The sequence below is a fragment of the Pterocles gutturalis genome, unplaced genomic scaffold, assembly GCF_000699245.1.
Source record: "Pterocles gutturalis isolate BGI_N339 unplaced genomic scaffold, ASM69924v1 scaffold17021, whole genome shotgun sequence".
Classification (NCBI taxonomy): domain Eukaryota; kingdom Metazoa; phylum Chordata; class Aves; order Pterocliformes; family Pteroclidae; genus Pterocles; species Pterocles gutturalis.
The window spans coordinates 1-250 of NW_010105796.1; positions in this window are offsets into that span (position 1 = coordinate 1).

Here is a 250-nt window from a genome sequence, read left to right on the forward strand (position 1 = left end):
GGAGCCGCGTGGCTGCGGCTCTGCTCTCGCCGTAGCGAGGCAAATCCTCCACCCGCTTTCTCACCTCCGTCGGTTCTCCCTCCCTTTCTCCGAACCCGACGCCAGCGCCCCAACCAGGTTTCATATCCCAGCCCCCGTCCCCGCCAGAAGGAAAGAAAACAGGTTGTCATGAGCCGAGTGCATTCCAGTTCTCCCCATTTCTTTTTTTTTTTAAATGCATGCCCCAGAGCCAGGAGGGAGTGGCTGGAAA